This window comes from Loxodonta africana, chromosome 7 (genome assembly GCF_030014295.1).
Source record: "Loxodonta africana isolate mLoxAfr1 chromosome 7, mLoxAfr1.hap2, whole genome shotgun sequence".
NCBI classification, from domain to species: domain Eukaryota; kingdom Metazoa; phylum Chordata; class Mammalia; order Proboscidea; family Elephantidae; genus Loxodonta; species Loxodonta africana.
The window spans coordinates 113,742,564-113,749,801 of record NC_087348.1 but is presented as its reverse complement, the minus strand read 5'-3'; positions in this window follow the sequence as shown (position 1 = coordinate 113,749,801).

Sequence of the window (7,238 nt, the reverse complement as noted above, 5' to 3'; positions counted from 1 at the left end):
ATAAGTCGGAATTGACTCGACGGCAGTAGGTTGGGTTTTTTTTTTTTTTTAATGCACAAAATCCCTTTCCTCTTTTTATTCTGTACCGGCCGTCCTATGTGCCGGTGTGCTGTGAAGACGTGCAGTTGCGTGCAGTGAATTGGGGAAGGTGGTGAAGGATCGTGCCATAGGTCACACCCACTAACTTTAGCAGTAGGTGACACAACAGAGTGTTTTCTTCTCCACAGCAAAGCTTAACACAAAAAATATCTTTGGCCCGCTGACAGAGCAACAAGGTGGAGCTGGCTTCGTCTGCCTGGTGTCCTGCCGAACTTTGGCCAGAGATGATGATCAGGGAAGTAGCATTTCCAAACCAGCAACAGCAGCGGTACATCCAGACCTTTTTATGGAGAGTTTAAATGCTTTACTGTTTGGACAATCAGTTTCTAAACCTGACTTGGTGGCAGTATCATGTGTGTTTATGATACAAGGCTAGTCGTTTAGGACAATTGAAGGAAACCTGGAAAAAAGAAAAACAAGCAAACTCGAACACTGAAGCCACCTCAAGCATCTCTCTGTTTTGTTGATATATTGTTATATGGAAAATAAATATTCAGATGATCAGGAAGGTATATAACAAAATGTAATCAAGAAATAGAAGTATCATTATGCATTTCAAAAGACAGAATTATGAAATTATATACCAGTGCTTAGAAGTGGGGCTGAAGAAAGCATTGAAAGGTAGCAAAAGATAGGAGACCCTGTAGACTGTCTTTCACTGTGCGTGTTTGCAAGTGGATGTTTTTAAATAAGCAGGATTATTACAGGTGATCTAGATGAATGCCCAAGCCTTGACTTCCAGGCTTTGCACTTTTGTATATGGGGAGAAATATGACAATCCTACTTAAGTAGACACTAGACCCAAAGCCCTTGCATTTGACGCATTTTGTTTTAAACAGGCCTTGTTTTTCAGCTTCATGTACAGTTCTATGTGAAGATGGATTAATTAGTTTTTACTTGTTTTATTAATTAAAACATAACGTGGAAAAAAAAAACTGGCTTTACAAAAGTGAACAGCTACATTGAAGGCAAAAAGAAGAAAGAGATGAACATGAAGGTGACGGCTGCAGTGACAAGCTTGGCGGAGCCAGGTTCAGGCCCTTTTAGTGAGTCTACCATCCCCATTCCCTGTAAGTCCCTTCTGAATGGCAGTCTGATCTGCCCAAGCCTTCAGAGTCAGTTGTCTTCGTTGTAGACAGAGCCAAAATGACTGTGTTTGTACAGTCTTTCGATGAATTCTCTAGTGCCCAAAAGAATCAAGAACAACTTTTGACATTAGCAAACGTTTTGAGGGAAGAAGGAAAAATTTTCAGTGAAAAAGTTTACTACACCACTGGCTATAAAAGCCCTTTAAAATTGCTTAGTAGAAATAATAAAATGTGGCTGATTCAGAAATAAAGAACCCTCCAAAGAAAATGAATGAGAGAATGAAGAAAGTGCCACTGCCAGGGGCAAAACTTCTGTTTGATAGAAACATCAACACTACCTATAAATAGTGAGTCTAGTATCTTCTACCTGAGAACACTGCTCTGAACTGAGTTTATTTCCAATGTGCCTTTTTAATGCCTGGAACTTTATCTAGATACAAAGAAAAGATAATAGGGGATAGTATTCTACAATTATATATATTGGTCATCTTTACTTCTATGAGGATCCAGAGAAATACCATGTTGCTTCCCCCTTCTCTACTTCATCACAATTGTGTTGTCTTTATCTACTTGAATTTGTGTCAGTTGGGTGTTATCCCTTTCAGACATTATCAACAAAATTTTAAAGATTAAAAAAAAAAAGGCAGTTTGTATCTTCCCACATCCCCTCAGTGAGGGCAACATGAACATGAACAGGATGACTAACACCTCTGAGGAAAGAATTTATTTTAATAATTTAGCCTTAGTGTGGGGTAAGGTAGCGGGGTGGTTCTTATTTCCTTAAACTGGATCGTTGCAGTTTGGGATGAGAAGGAGGCAGGGCCGGATGAAGGCATGTGAGGGCCCTAAGCCCTGATAATCCGTGATGCCTTCTCCTCTGCTTACCCATGCATTTGAACAGGATATGTGAGTTATATGCATGCCCAAACCCACGGCTGTCAAGTCGATTCTGACTCATAGCAACCCTGCAGGACAGAGTAGAACTGCCCCATAGAGTTTCCACGGAGCTACTGGTAGATTTGAACTGCTGACCTTTTGGTTAGCAGCCGAGCTCTAAATTGCTGCGCCACCAGAGCTGCATAAATGTGTGTGTGTGTGTCTTAGCTGTCTATCCATGATGTAACTTCTTTTTAAATGCGACTATATTGTCAACTATTGAACGCAAAAGTGGTGTATGCCATTTTAGGGGAATGAGATGAACCGTATTAGAAAATTTTTAGTGGAAGTGGGGTATTGAGATTTTTACTGTATACCACATTTTCTACAAAAACAATATTCCATATATCCTACCACAAAGAAAAGGAGTCAGTGAACTCAGTTGTTTCAACAATGAATGCAAAATTCTGTCGCTGTCTCACAATGAAAAATTGACTTTCAGCTATTTTCTTTAAATGGCTCATACTTCAGTTTTGATGCTTGTTTTGTAATAAATGCTATAATTATAAATGAACAAATGAAAAGATGTCATAAAAGAAAATTTTAATGATCAGGAAACATGCTACAACAAATTACTATATTTTATTTTTAGATAGATCTTTCATCTCTGTTAAAATTAAAAATATTTCTTTCTATTCTTTGCTCTTACAAATTCTTCAGTCATTTTATCACCATTAAGCTGCCAAACATATGTAATAAGAATAATGAATTGTGTCTTTATTGAGTCATTGTTGTACACTGAGTGTTTTTGAGTCTCTCTAGGTACAAAAATGCATGTTCTGTTGTGCAGTTTGTGATCATTAATGTTAGAAATATGTGTAAAGCAATTTCAACATTGGGAAATATGTATTTTACCTTCTAATATGGAACCATACATGTCTACACGAGTAAAATTTGTCTTCACCGTAACTGTAAACTTAGTTTTCGCGTAAGACTGAAATTGTCACAGTTCTTTGTGAAGATTTGTATTTAAGTCATCAGGATAAGTCTGCACTAATTTCTGACCCAAGCCATGGTGTTTTCAATCACCTCATCTGCATGCAAAAGCTGGACGGTGAATAAATAAGACCAAAGAAGAATTGATGCCTTTGAATTGTGGTATTGGCAAAGAATACTGAATATACAGTGGACTGCCCAAAGAATGAACAAATCTGTCTTGGAGGAAGTACAGCCAGAATGCTCCTTAGAAGCTTGGATGGCAAGACTTTGTCTCACATACTTTGGACATGTTATCAGAGGGACCAGTCCCTGGATAAGGACATCATGCTTGGTAGAGGGTTAGCAAAAAAGAGGAAGGCCCTCAACAAGATGGACTGACACAGTGGCTACAACAATGGGCTCAAGAGTAACAACAATTGTGAGGATGGCAAAGGACTGGGCAGTGTTTCATTCTGTTGGATAGAGGGTGGCTCTGAGTTGGAACCGACTCGACAGCACCTAACAACACCAACAAAAATTTCTTGGATGCCTTCGTGCATTCTTCATCAGGTATATCCGCATTGTTTAAGAAAGAAAATTTATTTGATAGAACTTCATACACTTTCACTCTTCTTTTCATGCAAGATTCAAGTGTGTCAAAAACAGTGTAGTATGTGGTTAAGCAAAATTGATCTCTGGCACTCATTGGTACTTCTGGAGCCTTCTATCATTTACTTGTTTCTTTCTAATGCTTCTGCGATGGTGAACTGCTTGATAATCTGTATTTGTTTTGTAGTGTTTTAAAAAATTTCAAAATCTTCTCTTAAATTATGTAAATACTCTCCTAATGACTGGTAGAGATCTGTGCATACCTTTAATTTACTTCTGAATCTTGGAGAGCTTGACTTATCTGATGAAAATGCTGCAATGTATTATTCCACGTAACCAACATGAATACATACCCTAGTGTTTGCATTTTGTTGGTGATGTTTTCAGCTCCTCTTTTGGTATCTCCTTTATGTGTCTGGTCTTCAGCAATATTTTATAAGGCATCTAGGATGTGAGTGTACAATTCCAAGATTGCACTTCTAACTACAGCTTGCACTTCCCAACCTGTATTAGACAGATATTTTAATACTTGATCATTGCCTAAAAATGGCTTAAGAACTTCCCATCGGTGATTAGAGGTGGCAAAAAAATGTGTAGAGTAACTGAGCAGTAGAAAAAAATTCGACTGCTTCCAGGCAACAATCTACAAGTGATATGTCCAGCACATAGTATGAAAATAACATATTCATTATATTCTAAAATTTTCTGTGCATGCCGTTGTAACTCACTGACATATTGGTAGCCTTGTCATAGGAATGGCCTCTGCACTTAGAAAAATCAATTTTGCAAACTAGGGATAGTGAAGTACTTGATTTGCAATTTCTTCAGTGGTATGACCTTTTAAGCTAGTAAATGTGATCAGTCACTCAGCAGGCTTTCCATCTGTTGAAGATACATATCTTAAAACAATACTTAGCTGAGTGGAATCTACAGACAAACTGAAATATTGAGCTATACTTATTTCACTGAAAATAGTTGGTTGAGCTTTATCACTTATGATTAAGTTTATTAATTCTTCACACGCTGTCTTAGACATATACGAGGGGTTGCTTTTTCCTGTGTTACCATATTTTGAGATGTGATCTGCTAAAAATGGATTGAACTGAGCAACAAGTTCAAATAAATCCAAAAATTTTCATTTTGTGGGGACCCAAACGCTTCATTTCTTCCTCAAAAAGATAGTTCACATTCAGCGATTGTTATAATGATAGCAATGACACATTGGGAAATGTGTTTCTAATATTGTCATTCTTCCTTAATTTGTGTTTCCAGTTCATGAATTAAGCCAAAACCGTGTCTTCGGTTTAACTATGACCACATATAATCTCTATGAATTGAACTGTTTTCATGTTTATCGATCATATTTGAGCTGTATCAACCACTAAATCCATCAGTAGCAAATTGAGAATTAAATTATTTAGGACTGAATAGTTTGCAAACAAAACAATATACAGAGCTGACTGATGGAGAATACAGTAGTCATTCCCTCTTATGATTTTCACCATTAGCTTAGCACCCTAGAAATATATTCTGGCTACAGAATCTTTGTTCTTTACCGTACAGAAACTTTTGATACAAATTTTCAAATGGTTCACTGTGATGTTGACAATAACTTGACCTTCTTTTGATCCAATAGTTTAACTCATTAGAAGAAAAACTATTCCACAAAGCAGGGTCTGTATTTCTGTTATTTATGGGGTCTGCAGATGTGGCAACTTCAGATTCTAAAATAGTTTCACTTTCTACACTATTATTAATTTTTTTCTTGCTGATTCTTTTTGTGTCTGTGTGTGTGTACTTTAGATGGAGGTTTACAGAGCAAATCAGTTTCTCATTAAACAATTAATACACATATTGCTTTGTGACAATGGTTGCCAACCCGGTGATGTGTCAACCCTCTCCCCTTCTCCACCTAGGGTTCCCCATTTCTATTCGTCTAGCTTTCCTGTCCCCCTCCCCCGCCCCGCCTTCTCATCCTTGCCCCTGGGCTGGTGTGCCCATTTAGCCTCATGTACATAGTTGAGGTATGTGTATCACTATTTGTTTTATGGACCTGTCTAATTTTTGGCTTAAAGGTGAACTTCAGGAGTGACTTCAGTACTGAGTTAAAAGAGTGTCCAGGGGCCATATGGTCAGAGTTTCTCTAGTCTCTGTCAGATCAGTAAGTCTGGTCTTTATTTTGTGAGTTTGAATTTGGTTCTATATTTTGCAGCAAGGAAGGGATGCAGAATTTGGAACAAATTCTATTATATTCATGTTGCTATTAGTAATATTCAGCACTAGTTGTACTAGTATAATGATTTGCACCCATTAAACTTGAGTGTTCAATGGAAAAAATCTTTTCTGATTCATTAGGTTTTCAAAAGGAAGTTAATTTTGGAATTGTCTTTAGGGATTCACAGATCATTTTCTTTTTGTCTTCTGCAAGCTTTTGTTTTTGCACTCTCCTTAGTTGTTGCTGTTTCATTTTACCTGGATATAAAATTATGTCACTTTTAAAATTTGGTTCTACTGTAGCTGATAAATTTGAGTAATTGAAAATAAATAGAATTTATAAAACAAATAAAATTTACATTCAAATTTGGACATTAACACAAAAATTTATATTTGAAAATTAGTAAGTAAAAAAATGATATGGAACATGTAATTTTGTTCCTCAGGTCTGAGGGAGTCAAAAGAAATAGTATTAACAAGGCGACTGGAAATAATTTCATTTGTTGTATGATGTTTGTTGGCAGGTTCTTTGCAAATCTTCACGACTGTTTTTTGTCTTGAAATAATACTTAAAAACTTGTGCGCTCACTTTCCATCTTTTGATGCTGCATCTTCACAGTTCATTGGACTACTGCTAATACCTGACGAGGGCGAAAGCGATCGAAAAGAGCATGATACAAGTACAACGTATGCTCAATCTAAAGACATGTCTGGTTCGCTTTGCACAGGACCAGATGCGTCATGAGTCATGTGATTATAGTGCCACCGATGTGTTCTTATGTGGTTGATGAGAGAGAACTGAATGCGAGGGTATACCCAACCGGTCCAAAATGAAAAGGAAAATATGATTGTATTGTACACACAATTTATAAAACGGTATTGATTTTATTTAATGCCATCACAGTTCCCTTCCACTGCGGCACTCACTTTTCCTTGCGTCCTATCTCCTTGGCATCTATGGGTCTTTGCTTTGGACAACTGCTGCCCCTGTCTTGTTGATGACTTAAGCATATGCTTACCTTGGTCATTGGTAACCTGTCACTGGTTGAAGGTAGTGGTGGTGGGTTGGGAACGTTTAAGTGACCAAGAGTCAAGCTGAATGCTTAGGGAAGAGGAAGAAGAAATTCTAGGCTTCATGCCTAACCTTGGATTCTGTCAGTGCTCCTTCCTCCATCAGAACCAAGGCTTCAAACTGGTTCATTTAGGTTTGAGCCCTTGCTGAGAATTTGCGTTTCTGTGCCAGATACACTGAATTGGAATCTACATTTTAAATAAGATATACATAAGAATCACCATTAATCCATAAGAATCATCTGAGGTCCTGTTAAAATATAGATTCTGATTCAGTATATATGGGGGTGGAAATGCAAATTC